At 42.4% G+C, this 14,797-nt stretch overlaps 1 protein-coding gene across 1 annotated transcript in view; it reads left to right on the plus strand.

The window, feature by feature from the left end:
- LDLRAD4 (low density lipoprotein receptor class A domain containing 4) overlaps positions 1 to 14,797 on the plus strand; it is a 162,701-nt gene that overhangs the window by 123,041 nt on the left and 24,863 nt on the right.

Genomic DNA, 14,797 nt, shown 5'->3' on the forward strand with positions numbered 1-14,797 from the left:
ATCTTTTTGATTTATCTGTATTTGTTTTTGTTTTTGTTTTTTGGGAAAAGATGTAAGTTCAAGAAAAACTGGTAAGAGACTGGGGCCAAGAAACTGAGGATTCTGTAATTCTTTGTTTAGTTTGTGACCCCATGGACTCTGCCAGGCTCCTCTGTCCATGGGATTTTCCAGGCAAGAAATACTGGAGTGGGTTGCCATTTCCTTCTTCAGGGGTTCTTTCCAATCTAGGGACCAAACCCTAGTCTCCTGTGTATCCTGCATTGGCAGGAGGATTCTTTGCCACTTGCAGCACCTGGGAAGCCAAGTGAATCTGTATATAAAATTGAGTCGATGTTAAGTAAACTCAGGCTTCCCTGGTATCTCAGCTGGTAAAGAATCTGCCTCATAATGCAGGAGACATAGGTTCAATCCTTCGGTTGGGAAAATCCCCTGGAGAATGAAATGTCAGTCCACTCCAGAATTCTTGCCTGGAGATTTCCATGGACAGAGGAGCCTGGCATGCTGTAGTCCAAGGAATTCTCCAGGCTAGAATACTGGAGTGGGTAGCCTTTCCCTTCCTGAGGGGATCTTCCCAACCCAGGAATCAAACCCAGGTCTCCTGCATTGCAGGTGGATCCCTTACCAGCTAATCTATAAGGGAATTCTGAAGTGACTAAACAACAAATTGGCATCTGGAGCAAAAATGCTAACCCTCTATGCCACCTGTAGGGGCCTGGTCTGGGGCTGTTGAGGGCTGGCCCACCCCACTGCTCACCTGACCTGCAGAGGGGCAGAGGGAGTGCAGGGCTGCGTGCTGGTGGGTCCCAGGATTAGAAACCCCAGGAAAGGAGCATGGAAGGAGCTGGGACTCCATTTCTCTTGATGCGGGCATCCCCTTCTCTTGAATTTATGCCACTTTGAATGGTTTCATTTGAAATTCTGGTTGGTGAGTATAGCTGTGCACTTTTGTGACTGTTTTTGTTATCTTGAAATGTGCTGGTGCTGGTAAGATTGCAAGATGATGACAGCACACATAGACATCTCTCAGCTACCATGTCTCCCTTGATTAATCTCCTTTCTGTACTGACTTAGCTTCAGTTAAATCATCCTCTGAGGTAAAAAGGAAGGAAGTATGTAGGATTTTGTTATTTACTTGACTGGCATCCATTTAAAACGCAGTGTGCTTTATACCTTAAAGTTGGAATTGCAGATTCTGGTCTTATTTGAAAGCTAGAACTATTTGAAAAATTAACTTCCTGCATAAGCTGCTTGAGTGCAAGAGCAGGGTCTTACTTAGGCTTCTTGGAAAATCCATCACTGTCCAGCAGTGGGTCCATGCTAAGTCCTGGGTGGCATCCTGGACAGAGTACTGAGCGCTGCCTCTGCTGTAGCCATCCCCCCCCCGCCCCCCGCCGGGTCCCACGCCCCAGGCTAGAGCAACTTCCTGCATTTCCCCAGAGTAGGCAGCTACCTAATCGAATTTGACTGTCATTGTAATGGGCTCCTGAGGCCGTCACCTTTGGGAAATGCCTGGTTGGGACAGCACAGTGGTGCCTCAGAAAAGCTGAGTTGAGAGGGGAAACGTTTGCCTTGAGGTGTAGAGGGAGGCACCATGCAAGCATTTAAAGACTAAGTTTCCTGCTGGCAGTTTTTAATGACCTGCTGATTTTGTTAAATGTTTATAGTAAGAAGTTGGAGTTTGGGGCACTGAAGGGCAGGAGGTTTTGTGAGTAAGATTCAGAAAGATCAATATTTCTGTTAAATTTATTTTACTCACAGAGGCATTTGCGTTGAATAGCAAACATTGATACCTAATTGTGTTTTTATGTGTCTGAGCAAAGGAAACAGAATTGTTAATGGGTCCATGGCCTGTGGGATCTTAGTTCCCTGTTCAGGCATTGAGCTCATGTCCCGTGCATTGCAAGGCAGATTTTTAACCACTGAACCATCGTAAAAGTCTCTTTTATTTACTTTATCATGTGGGTCAGTTAGGACTTCCCCCATTTTAAAAATATTCTTAGGAAAGGATTGAAAAATGATAAAAGGTTAGTATTTTGTTATTACATATTTTTAGTAAATGTGCTGTTCTAGTTGAGTCTAAATATTTGTAGACCTGAAACAGTGTTAAAATTGTTTATGAATGGGAAATAGATGGAAGTAAAGATTCATAGTTGGTGATTTGTTCAGTATCATTTAGCAGCATCAGTATTTTTGTCCACAAATTAAGGTTTCCTGTTTTGTGCACATTGAAAATATTTGTCCACTGAAGTGTTTATGACCTTGTGTACACACAAAGGCACTAGGACATTTTGATCATTGCTGGGTTCACGGTACTTAATTTGGGTGTCTAGTGACAGAAAAGCATCTGAAGATGTGAGAAAAAGTGAAAGTCTCTCAGTTGTGTCCAACTCTGCGACCCCATGGACTATACCCAGGCCAGAATACTGGAGTGGGTAGCCTAACCCAGGAATCAAACTGGGGTCTGCTGCATTGCAGGTGGTTTCTTCACCAGCTGAGCTATCAGGGAAGCCCTGAAGATGTGAGACAAGAATTTAAACTTCAAATCATGCAAATAATTACTTTCCAAGAAAGGACTCCTTTTAAGATTTAAATCAGTAGTTTATTTCTGTGTTAAGAGGGCAGTTTGCAGACATAGTTGAAGAGTATCATTCTTTAAAGTCTTTGAAGTTGTGAGACAAGACATGCTCCTCCGGCAACGGGGAGCCCTGCAGAGAACACTCCTGATATGTGACCGACATGATGCTGGGCCTTTGTGGTCTTCCTCCCCCAGACCCAGACCTGCAATCTCATCACATGGGGAAAAAGCAGACAAATCCCAGTCAAGGGGAATTCAACAAAATGCCTGACCATCCCTCCTCAAGACCGCCAAGGTCATGAAAAACAAGGAAGTCTGAGAAACTCTCACAGCAGGGAACCTAAGGAGATGCGTGACTGCATGTAATGTGGTGTCCTGGGTGAGGTACTAGAACAGAAAGGGGACATTATGTAAGAAAGCAAATACAAATACACTGTGGACTGCAGGGTATTTTTCTTTGAATTACAATCCATAAGAGGAAGGTTGACCTCAGTTGAGTCTTGCTGCCTTTCTGAGCTCAGCATAGCATCCAGAGCAGCTATGATGGGATCTGCTGTGACCCGCCACCGCAGCCTCATCTCCTTCTCCTCCTCACCTCCTCTTCTCCTTCTCCTCCATATCATCTTCATCTCCTCCTCATCTCCTCTGCTCCTCTTCTGTGTTTTTAAATTGTTCTGCTAGATTACTTGTGATGAAATGTCTTGGTCTTTTCTTACCTGAGAGATGAAATATTAGATAAATAGCTGATTTTGGGGTTGCTATTTGCATTTGAAGTGGATTGGAAGATAGCAGCCTTAAGTATCTAAATTTTGTTGTATGTCTCAGTAAGGTGAATAGCAGTTGTTACCTTAGGACACAAAGAAATGTAAATAAGTCGTATTTGAGTTGAAAAATTACTTGGTCTGTCCTAATAAGCAAGCCAGGCATGCCTCAGAGAAACTAACTGTCTTCATACAAAGACACAGAATTACAAGTTGAGAGAGGAGCTTATAGGGTATATATATTATCTTACTTTATAGATGGAGTGAATCAAGACTTAGATGATGACTCAGAGCTTGTTTGACAGTTGTATTGTTTACTAAGAAGGTGGGTAAGTAGTTTTTTCTGTGTGGATTAGTCTCTTCCATTTTGGTAGGTTCATCAGTGTCTTCCTTGTGACTTCGTAATTTTAGAGAGAACATAAGTCTGTGTTGAGCATTAGATTTATTACTCATCTGGCTTGAGGCTGATGGTCATTTTGGAAAGCATTCCTGCCCTACCTGGCCAGTTTCTGAGAGTGACAATTTGCATAAATTACCACAAATAGGGTAAAAACACCTGTTTTTCTTTAGCATTAATGGACGTTGTTTTTTTTTATCATTCATCATGTCCGGAAGCTGGATTTAAGTATGAGTTATTTATTGTCACTCTGAATTTCTGAGACTACTGGCTATCATTTCTGGGCAGTCAGGGAACATTTTTAGTGAGCAGCATTTTCCTTCTTATGGTGGGTCCTCATTCTTTTCACATGTGGGCCTCGCTGAAGTGAGTGTGTCTGAACTGGCAGAAATGAGATAGGTATAAACTCTGCTCTCAAGAACTTTGCTGTCCAGATAAGCTTGTGGTTACTTGTGCTGTACATCTCTTGAGTCGTGTGAAATACAGAGGACAGGGGTAACGAGGAGGCTCTGGGAGAGGTGGGCATGGTGCTTGGCTTTGCCTGAACAGATGAGCTTTTCATAAGAGGAGTTACAGGCCCAGATCAGATGGCCATGTAGGGACTTGTAACTGAGAGCAAGGATGGCTCCATGGAGCCAGTTTCCTGGAGGCTTGGTCTTCAGTGTCAGGAGGTTTCCAGAGGTGTGAGATGCCTTTGGGGAGAAAGGAATTTCAGCTGTTAAAGAAAGACATGCCAGGGGGAAAAGTTGAAATATATTTGGAAAATTCCATGATGGGGGATTGACTGTTGCTGAATCCTAGCCTTTGTAATAGATGAAGGGTGATACTGTTGATGTGATTTATGCCTGTTTATGGGACCCTCACCCTGACTGAGGTCACGTGTGTCAGTCAGCTCTCTTCACTGTAAAGTTACTCTCTTCCCGTTATTCAAAGAGAGCCAACCTTTAAGGGGTGACTGATGCTGTATAAAATATAGGTATTATCAACATATTGTGATGAAAACCAATCCATGAAAATGATGGGTATTCCAGACCAGTTATCAGGCCTAAGAAAATGGCAAATGCTAGACTTTACCTGCGTTTTGAAAAAGATCCTCATCTAAAGTTGACCTTCTCCAAAACTGGTACCTAATGGTGGTTTCCTTTAGATAAGGTTTTAATAGGGAGGCAAGAAGTAGTTAAGAAGTGAGTTTAGAGGTAACACTTGTCTTAGTGTCTGGTGTGAAGTCCTCACTCTGTAAATGTCAGGCAGCACTTCCATCATCATCATCTTCCTTGTCCTTGAATCACTGAAGAGCCTGTACACTGGACACCAGTGCATCCAGATTCTTAACAACCGGTCTCATCATTTCCACATTTATTTGAATTTCTAAAAAAGTTTTAAGACAAAAAATTTAATCATTTTTCAAGGTATAACAAATTTCATTATTGAAATATAATGAATGGTTTTTGCGAACTTTGATTGTCTCTTTAAGAGGTGGCGTGGGCTACTCTGGGAGATCGCCTCTTGACTGCACTGTTGCAGTTCCTAAGCAACCACTGCCAAATTTGTCTGCACGTCACACACACTTGTTTGTTATCCAAGATGTTTGGAATTCTTACCCTTGTACCAAAATAGACCAGGGAGGATGGAGCAGGACTGTACCGTGTCAATGGGCTGCACTCAAGCATCCCTTCCAGAGGCATCTCTCTGGCAGGAGAAAACAAGAAGCAGTGAGTCCTCACGAGGAGGAAGACTCCTGGAAGACCAGCCCAGGATGGGGCCTATCTGTGGCCCTGCTTCTCCATCCTCCCTGGCTGCTCTGGCCAGCAGGGCGGGCTGTTGAAGCAGGTCAGAGGTGCTGCTGCTGGAGAATGTGATCGCCTCCATGGTTGCCAAGGCCACTGAGGGTTATTACTGTGGATGAAAGGAACACTTGAGTCTTGACGGTGATCCCCTGTCATTAGTGACTCTAAAGGTCTCTTGAAAGAAAGAGAGAATCCCTACTATGATTTTTCCTCAATAAATAATTGTTGACTAATCACAAACTGTTTTTCCAGCCCAATTAGAACAACATCTGCTTCGTAACAGGACTCTGAAGCATTGCCGCTTGCTTCTGGGACTCACCCCCTGACCTGTGAAGGAATGAAGGAACAGCAGGGACCTGGGAATGGCACCTGCCTTGAAACAGCATTCATGGAGAATGTCTGGATGCTCCAGCCGAGTAGTTTTTATGAACTGTTAATTACATAGTGTACTGCGACCCAGTCCACTAAAACTGCAATGAGCATGTTAGTCTCTTGAGAATTTATAAATATATGTGTGTGCATATCATGTTTGTGTGTGAATATACACATATGTATAAACACATCTATATATATATATATGCATATATGTATATATGTACAAAGTCTGGATTTCTTCAGAGTCTGGATTATTTCTTCAAAGTCTGGATACCAAGGTCACACTACTTGAGAGTGGGGAAACTGAATTCTCGTAGAAGCTACACAATTTACTTCTTCAGTGACCTTGGCCAAATCATTCCTTTTCCTGGCTTCAAATTCCTTGTCTCAGGAGCTGGTTAGTTAGGCCTCTTCAAGCTCCAAGATATTCACGTGGTTTTCGAGATTACTGCTGCATCTGGACAGAGCCCTAGCACCCTCAGACCAGGGCAGTGCATCAGCTTCTGCCTGTGAAATGCCCAGTCTGCCATTCAGAATAGACTGGGTTGGGTGTTAAAACCAAGGATCCCCTTGATTGGTCTCTCTGTCTGCTTGGCACTTTCTAGATTTTAGCTTAAGTGTTAGCAGAAAGAGTGAAAGTGTTGTGTTAGTTGCTCAGTCATGTCCAACTCTTTGTGAGCCCACCAGGCTCCTTCATCCATGGGATTCTGCAGACAAGAATACTGGAGTGGGTTGGCATTTCCTTTTCCAGGTGATCTTCCTGACCCAGGGATCGAATCCTAGTCTCCCACATTGCAGACAGACTCTTTACCATCTGAGCTACCAGGGAAGCAGAAAGAGTAGAACTCCTCAGTTCCTGGTTTGCTTTTATTTTTTCTTTCCAAAATTATGTTGTTCAAATAGAGGAGTCAGGGAAGATTTTCAAGGATTTGAAACCCGCAGTGGGTGAGGTAATGGCAAGAGTGCCCCTTTGCTTTGTAGGCAAGGCAACTGCAGGAAGAACTCAGATCACTGGTTTTCCCTCTGTGGCTTTTGGGCAGGTGTTTGGAGTGATAGGTAACACAGCACCATCTCAGAACCCAAAGGAGTTGGGCTCTTGCTTCCTGGGCCAGGACTCTGCTTCGCTAGCCCCCAGAGAGCTGGCATCTTTTAGTATCTCCAGGCTGGCAGGAAGAAGTGGGGCTCACTCCTCTTCCAGGGACCCCTGAGCAGGTGCATTTCACATGACCCAGCAGTCTGAGTAGGTCACTGAAGTGATAGGATTTTTAAAACAGAAAAATTTTCTCCTCGTCCATGAGTTTTGAATTTAATCTTTTTTCCACAAGACGAGAAATCAGACAGTTTATCTTAGCTTGTCTGTGAAAGGGTCTTCATGCGATCAAGCCTCTGTTTTCATTCTTGACTTTTATCGTGAGAATAATTTTTAAAGACTCCAGTATCAGTATCAATGTTCAGGATGCAGCAGCTCCTATTGATGTGGTTGATGAAACATAGGACCTGGAATGCAGAGCTGGAGTCGAAATTACCACGAAGAGTCCGCAGGTGATCCATGAGCTGTTTGGTGCTGTAACCGGCTCTTTTGTCACATCCTTCAAGTATGTGTGGAATAAAGGAAAACCATGATTCTAGTCCTGTGTTTCCACATGACCACTGTGACCTTAGGAGAGTGTCTGTGCTTCTGTTTTTGCACTTGTAAACCGGCCTTGATTGTGTCCCGTGTCAGGGGTGTGTAAAACCTCCCAGTTTGCAGATCTTACATCTCAGGGGACAACCCAAGTTGGTATTAGAGGCCATATCTTGTAGCTGTTCTTCAGGTTCTGTGTTTGAAAAGCTGAAAGATTTGGGGGCTTTTAACTGGACATGAATTGATACAGTTATTTGGGTGACATCACCCAAATAATGAGTCTTGTTGGTCCTTTTGAAATGGGCCTCAGTCAGTGTAGCTGTTGCAGTTTTATCCTTTCCTTAGGGCACCACCCACTTACGTTTCCTCAGGTCATAAAATTTGGAATTTTGAAAATTTCAAAGAAATAGATGCACACTTTACAGCTCCTTAAGATCGTGTGCTTGTAGTTAAATTGTTGAGCACTATTTCTGAGTAAATGAGATAATTAAGATTTTTCAAGAAATACATGAGAGGATAAACCATTTCTGCCAGCGATTAAACACCACAGCTGAGGAACCTGATGAGTGGAGGAGGTGTTTGTGGGAGTGCTCTTCATCATCCCGAGGACTATCCTGACTCTAGTGCAGGAAATCTGTCCAGAGGCACGTAGCATGGTGACACTCATTCAGAGCTCATGCACTGAACCTTACCACATCTGCAGTTAACTTTCTCCATTGAAATCTTGAACCTGTCAAAGTCATCCATGAAGGTTGGAAGCAACTTCTTTCAAACTCCTATTAATGTTGGTCTTTTGAGCTCTTTTCATGGTTCATGAGTATTCTTAATGGCATCTGGAGTGTGAATCTCTTCAAGAAGGCTTTCAGTTTGCTGTGCCCAGATCCATTAGAGGAATCACCATGGTAGTTATCATCTTATGAAATGTATTTCTTAAATGTTGAGACTTGAAATCAAAACTTATTCCTTGACCCATGGGCTGCAGAATGTATATTGTGTTAGCAGGCATGAAAACAACACTGCAGAGCTCAGTGGTCACCTGTGGGTGAGGCCAGTGAGACTCAACAGCACTCTGTATTGTCTGCCGCTTACTATGCACGCGTGGCTTTGTTGGACCTTTGACACTCTTAGGGCATCAAGGGGTGATGAGGAAGAAGGTGGTGTGACTGATGCAGGTCAGACCTTCATCAGTGTGTTTCTAGTATGTTCCCATGACGATGGAGCTTTGGGGAAGAAGATGACTTACCTTGTTTAATTGGGAGAAATGAAATACTTGAATAGTCAGTTACTTTTTCAGTGGGTGTCTTTCTGACTTTTTTTTTTTTTAACTCAACATTTAACTTTTAATTGTGGTAAAATGAACAGAACATCAAATTCACTATCTTAACCATTTTTACATGCACAATTCAGTAGAATTAAGTACATTCACACTGTTGAACAATAAGCATCCAGGATTCTTTTCATCTTGCAAAACTGAAACCCGTTGAACACCTCTCAGTTCTCTCCTCCCCCAGTCCCTACAACCATCTTTCACTTTCTTTTTTTTTTTTTTGAGGCTAATTACTTCACAACATTGCAGTGGGTTTTGTCATACATTGACATGAATCAGCCATGGAGTTACATGTATTCCCCATCCCGATCCCCCCTCCCACCTCCCTCTCCACCCAATTCCTCTGGGGTCTTCCCAGTGCACCAGGCCCGAGCACTTGTCTCGTGTGTCCCACCTGGGCTGGTGATCTGTTTCACTATAGATAATATACATGCTCTTCTCTCGAAACATCCCACCCTCGCCTTCTCCCACAGAGTCCAAAAGTCTGTTCTGTACATCTGTGTCTCTTTTTCTGTTTTGCATATAGGGTTATCATTACCATCTTTCTAAATTCCATATATATGTGTTAGTATGCTGTAATGTTCTTCATCTTTCTGGCTTACTTCACTCTGTATAATGGGCTCCAGTTTCATCCACCTCATTAGAACTGATTCAAATGAATTCTTTTTAACGGCTGAGTAATATTCCATGGTGTATATGTACCACAGCTTTCTTATCCATTCATCTGCTGATGGGCATCTAGATTGCTTCCATGTCCTGGCTATTATAAACAGTGCTGTGATGAACATTGGGGTGCATGTGTCTCTTTCAGATCTGGTTTCCTCAGTGTGTATGCCCAGAAGTGGTATTGCTGGGTCATATGGCAGAAGGAGGCAAGGATATACAATGGAAAAAAGACAACCTCTTTAACAAGTGGTGCTAGGAAAACTGGTCAACCACTTGTAAAAGAATGAAACTTTCTAACACCATACACAAAAATAAACTCAAAATGGATTAAAGATCTAAATGTAAGACCAGAAACTATAAAACTCCTAGAGGAGAACATAGGCAAAACACTCTCCGACATAAATCACAGCAGGATCCTCTATGACCCACCTCCCAGAATATTGGAAATAAAAGCAAAAATAAACAAATGGGACCTAATGAAACTTAAAAGCTTTTGCACAACAAAGGAAACTATAAGTAAGGTGAAAAGACAGCCCTCAGATTGGGAGAAAATAATAGCAAATGAAGCAACAGACAAAGGATTAATCTCAAAAATATACAAGCAACTCCTGCAGCTCAATTCCAGAAAAATAAATGACCCAATCAAAAAATGGGCCGAAGAACTAAACAGACATTTCTCCAAAGAAGACATGCAGATGGCTAACAAACACATGAAAAGATGCTCAACATCACTCATTATCAGAGAAATGCAAATCAAAACCACAATGAGATACCATTACACGCCAGTCGGGATGGCTGCTATCCAAAAGTCTACAAGCAATAAATGCTGGAGAGGGTGTGGAGAAAAGGGAACCCTCTTACGCTGTTGGTGGGAATGCAAACTAGTACAGCCACTATGGAGAACAGTGTGGAGATTTCTGACTTTTTAAACCCTGACCTAGAGTGAGAAATACATCTGTTATCCCAACCCAGTACAAACACGGACCCATACATGCAGAGCCCAAGCACACCTTCACTATTGCACTCACTGCCTTGTGGATTGTGAGTCTGGGCTTAAAATCAATGTTTAGTTTCCTTTCTCTCTGAAGGCCAGAAGGGTAAACCCATGGTTAGGGAAGGGAATGAGCTGTCACAGCCACATGGAGATGTGCTGTGGGCTGAAGCATGAGTAGTGTTTGGTAGAGTGTATAAGACATATTGTCACTTGTATGCTTGATGGACTTGTCACTGGGTAGTCAGCCTGGCTTTTAACCCTTTTAAGGAAAATTCTTACACAGTAAAGAGCGTAGGTATGATTTTTCCATGGTGGGGTGATTAGTGGTGTGATCCCTTCAGTTTTTAATGTTGTATTTCACTCTTGGAATTCTGAGATGAGAAACAAGGCCATGAAAAAGAAAATTTATCATCTACAAGTAGTTTAACAGGAAGTCGTGGTTCCAAGTTGGAGTATAGAAGGAAACCAGAACTTGGTGAAGTAATCCAAGTTCTAGGTGTTTCTTAGGAGTTTATTATCTGAGTTGCATAGGTGAAACTGGTTTTATGAGTCAGCATTTACATGTAGAGGTGTTTTTAAACTTACAAAGTGCTATTTGCAGAATACTTTCATTTCATAGTTCTTTTTATTATATCGGCATTATTGAGATATTTCACATATGCAGTACAATTCCCCTATTTAAAGTATGTAATTAAGTAGTTTTTAGTATATTCACAGAATTGCAACACCATCACCATGATCTAAATTTAGAACATTTCTGTCAGTCTAAACAGAAACTTAAAGCCCATTACTAGCCATCCACCTTTTCTCCCAAGCTCCCAGCTTTAGCCCACCACTCATCTCCTACTAGTCTCTGAATCTGCCTACTTGGGATATTTCACATCATTGTCTTTTGTAAAATATCTTTCTTTCACATAGCATGGTATCTTCAAGGTTCTCTTATGTGGTAGCATGTATTAGTGCTTCATTTTGAGCTAGTTTGAAAGCCAGCTTTTCACCACAAGTATGATATTAGCTGTGAGCTTTGGTAGATGCCTTTCTGTTCCCGGTTTGTTGAGTGTTTTTATAATAAAAAAGTGTTGGGTTTTTGCCAAATACTTTCTCCATTTTTCTTTTTTTTCCCCTAAGTTTTAAGCCAGCTTTTTTTCATTTGTCTACTTATAATAGTGTATCACTTTAAATGATTTTTGGATGTTAAGCCAACCTTGCAGTCCTGGAATAAATCCCAATTGGTCATGATACATTATTGTTGTTCAGTTGCTAAGTCATGTCTGACCCTTTGTGACCCCATGGACTGCAGCTTGCCAGGCTTTCCTGTCCTTCATTATCTCCTGGAGTTTGTTCAGACTCATGTCCATTGAGATATCAATAGCCTCAGATATGCAGATGACACCACTCATCTGGCAGAAAGTGAAGAGGAACTAAAGAGCCTCTTGATGAAGGTAAAAGAGGAGAGTGAAAAAGCTGGCCTAAAACTCAACATTCAAAAAACTGAGATGGCATCCGGTCCCATCACTTCATGGCAAATAGAAGGGGAAATAGTGGAAACAGTGACAGATTTTATTTTCTTGGGCTCCAAAATCACTGCAGATGGTGAATGCAGCCATGAAATTAAAAGACACTTGCTCCTTGGAAGAAAAGCTCTGACCAACCTAGACAGCATATTAAAAAGCAGAGACATTACTGACAAAGGTCCATCTAGTCAAAGCTATGGTTTTTCCAGTAGTCATGTATGGATGTGAGAGTTGGACTATAAAGAAAGCTGAGTGCCAAAGAATTGATGCTTTTGAACTGTGGTGTTGGAGAAGACTCTTGAGAGTCCCTGGGACAGCAAGGAGATCAAACCAGTCAATCCTAAGGGAAATCAACCCTGAATATTCATTGGAAGGACTGATGCTGAAACAGAAGCTTCAATACTTTGGCCACCTAATATGAAGAGCCAGTTCATTAGAAAAGACCCTAATGCTGGGAAAGATTGAAGTCAGGAGGAGAAGAGGATGACAGAGGATAAGATGGTTGGATGGCATCACCGACTCAATGGACGTGAGTTTGAGCAAGCTTTAGGAGATGGTGAAGGACAGGGAAGCCTGGTGTGCTGCAGTCCATGGGGTCTCAAAGAGTCAGACAAGACTGAATGACTGAAAAAACAATATGTCCATTGAGTTAGTGATGCTATCCAGCCATCTCATTCTCTGCCTCCCCCTTCTCCTCCTGCCCCCAATCTTTCCCAGCCTCAGGGCCTTTTGTGATGAGTCGGCTCTTCACATCAGTTGACCAAAGTTATTGGAGCTTCAGCAACAGTCCTCCCAGTGAATATTCAGGGTTGATTACCTTACGATTGACTGGTTTGATTTCCGTGCTTTCCATGGGATTCTCAAGAGTCTTTTCCAGCACCACAATTTGAAAGCATCAGTTCTTCAGTGCTCAGCCTTCTTAATGGTCCAACTCTTAGTTCATACATGAGTACTGGAAAAACCATAGCTTTGACTATATGGGCCTTTGTCAGCAAAGTCATGTTTCTCCTTTTTAATATGCTGTCTAGGTTTGTCATAGCTTTCCTTCCAAGGAGTAAGTATAATTTCATGGCTGCAGTCACCATCCACAGTGATTTTGGAGCCCACGAAAATAAAATCTGTCACTGCTTCCACTTTTCCCCTTTCTATTTGCCATGAAGTGATGGGACCAGCTGCCTTGATCTTAGTTTTTTGAATGCTGGGTTTTAGCCAGCTTTTTCATCCTCCTCTTTCACCCTCATCAAGAGACTCTTTAGTTCCTCTTCAGTTTCTGCCATTAGAGTGGTGTCATCTGCATACCTTAGGTAGTTGATTTTTCTCCTGACAATCTTGATTCCCGCTTATGATTGATCTAGCCTGGCATTTTGCATGATGTACTCTGCATATAAGTTAAATAAGCAGGGTGACAGTATACAGCTTTGATGTACTCCTTTCCCAATTTCGGGGCTTCCCTCATAGCTCAGTTGGTAAAAAAAATTCCGCCTGCAATGCAGGAGATCCTGGTTTGATTCCTGGTTTGGGAAGATCTGCTTGAGAAGGGATAGCCTACCCACTCCAGCATCTTGGGCTTCCATTGTGGCTCAGCTGATAAAGAATCCGCCTACAGTGCGGGAGACCTGGGTTCAATCTTTGGGTTGGGAAGATCCCCTGGAGAAGGGAAAGTCTACCCACTCCAGTATTCTGGCCTGGAGAACTCCAGGCCATGGGATTACAGTCCATGGGATCGCAAAGAGTTGGACACGACTGAGCGACTTTCACTTTCACTTTCCCAATTTTGAACCAGTCAGTGGTTCCATGTCCGATTCTAACTGTTGCTTCTTGACCCACATGCAGGTTTCTTAGGAGAAGGTAAGGTAGTCTGGTATTCCCATCTCTTTAAGAATTTTCCACAGTGTGTTGTGATCCACACAGTCAAAAGCTTTAGTGTAGTAAATGAAGCCGAAGTAGATATTTTTCTGGAATTCCCTTGCTTTTTCTATGAACCAGTGGATGCTGGCAATTTGATCTCTGGTTCCTCTGCTTTTTCTAAATCCAGCTTGTACATTTGAAAATTCTCGGTTCAAATACTGCTGAAGCCTAGCTTGAAGGATTTTGAACATAACTTGCTAGCATGTGAAATGAGCATAATTTTACAGAAGTTTGAACATTCTTTGGCATTGCTCTTCTTTAGGATCGGAATGAAAACTGACCTTTTCCAGTCCTGAACCCACTGCTGAGTTTTCCAAATTTGCTGACATATTGAGTGCAGCATCACCTTTTAGGATTTGAAATAGCTCAGCTAGAATTCCATCACCTCCGCTAGCTTTTGTTCATAGTAATGCTTCCTAAGGCCCACTTGATCTCATACTCCAGGGTATCAAGCTCTAGGTACGTGATCACACTATCATGGTTGTCCAAGCCATTAAGACCTTTTTTTTTTGTATGGTTCTCCTGTGTGTTCTTGCCACCTCTTTTTTATCTCTTATGCTTCTGTTAGGTCCTTATCGGTTCTGTCCTTTATTGTGCCCATTCTTTCATGAAATGTTCCCTTGATACCTCTAGTTTTCTTTAAGAGAGCTCTACTCTTGAAAGTCGTGTTGAGTAGCAATCGTGGGCCCTGGTTCCACCTTGTTTCTTCTATATGATGCACAGGTCACAGGTTTTCTGAACTCCAGTTTGCTTGTTTAATCCAGATGAGGACTCTGGATTAGTCCAAAGTTTCAGAAGCCACCTAGGGGTTTTGTTAAAATGCAGGCTCTGGTTGAGCCAGTGTAGGGTGGCACCCAATTTCTTTCTTT

The sequence above is a fragment of the Cervus elaphus genome, chromosome 27, assembly GCF_910594005.1.
Source record: "Cervus elaphus chromosome 27, mCerEla1.1, whole genome shotgun sequence".
NCBI lineage: Eukaryota > Metazoa > Chordata > Mammalia > Artiodactyla > Cervidae > Cervus > Cervus elaphus.